At 46.5% G+C, this 1,158-nt stretch overlaps 1 long non-coding RNA gene across 1 annotated transcript; it reads left to right on the top strand.

The window, feature by feature from the left end:
• Nucleotides 1-464, top strand: LOC121965624. Its single transcript, XR_006107505.1, has 3 exons — nt 1-20; nt 217-291; nt 387-464. It is a non-coding gene; the product is annotated as an uncharacterized LOC121965624 (long non-coding RNA).
• The last annotated feature ends 694 nt before the right edge of the window (nt 465-1,158 follow it).

The following is a 1,158-nucleotide window of genomic DNA, read 5'->3' as shown; positions in this document are numbered from 1 at the left end:
GCCGCCTCACCATGTCACTGGTAACATTCACACACTCACCATGTCTTTGGTAACATTCACACACTCACCATGTCACTGGTAACATTCACACACTCACCATGTCTTTGGTAACATTCACACACTCACCATGTCACTGGTAACATTCACACACTCACCATGTCACTGGTACCATTCACACACTCACGCTCTGACTGCATTTTTCTTGGTTCTCTGCAGAAAGGATCTAATTACGGCTCTCTGATGACAATGGAGGGGAACCTCCAGATCTACACCAAAACTGGATACTACAAGGTCTGACTCCACCTGACTGGCTGATCAGAGTGCTGATGCTGTAATCATCTGATGATTTCATTATTATTTAATGAAGCGGGTTTTGTCTCCTGCAGGGAAATTTGGCCGCCATCAAATACATCAACAAGAAACGCATCGAACTGACCAGGAAGGTTCTGTTTGAACTGAAACACGTAAGAACTACAACTGTCTACCAACTGACCAACAATCTGACCACCTGACCAACTGACCAACCATCTGACCACCTGACCAACTGACCAACCATCTGACCACCTGACCACCTGACCAACTGACCCCCTTGTTTTAGGTTTTTGATGGTTCTGGCAGCTCTCTATTAACCCTCTATCAGCTCTCTATCAGCTCTCTATCAGCCCTCTATCAGCCCTCTATCAGCTCTCTATCAGCCCTCTATCAGCCCTCTATCAGCTCTCTATCAGCCCTCTATCAGCTCTCTATCAGCACTCTATCAGCTCTCTATCAGCTCTCTATCAGCTCTCTATCAGCCCTCTATCAGCTCTCTATCAGCTCTCTATCAGCCCTCTATCAGCCCTCTATCAGCCCTCTATCAGCTCTCTATCAGCCCTCTATCAGCTCTCTATCAGCACTCTATCAGCTCTCTATCAGCTCTCTATCAGCTCTCTATCAGCCCTCTATCAGCTCTCTATCAGCTCTCTATCAGCCCTCTATCAGCTCTCTATCAGCCCTCTATCAGCCCTCTATCAGCCCTCTATCAGCTCTCTATCAGCACCATGACCCACAATCTGACCAACCACCTGAACAGGAAGATTCTGTTTGAATTGAAATATGTAAGAACTACAGCTGTCTAACATACCAACTGAACAACTGACCAAACAGCTGACCAACTGA

This window comes from Plectropomus leopardus, unplaced genomic scaffold (genome assembly GCF_008729295.1).
Source record: "Plectropomus leopardus isolate mb unplaced genomic scaffold, YSFRI_Pleo_2.0 unplaced_scaffold20909, whole genome shotgun sequence".
Taxonomy (NCBI): domain Eukaryota; kingdom Metazoa; phylum Chordata; class Actinopteri; order Perciformes; family Serranidae; genus Plectropomus; species Plectropomus leopardus.
The sequence above is the reverse complement of the archived record's forward strand: the minus strand, read 5'-3'. Positions and strand labels throughout refer to the sequence as shown.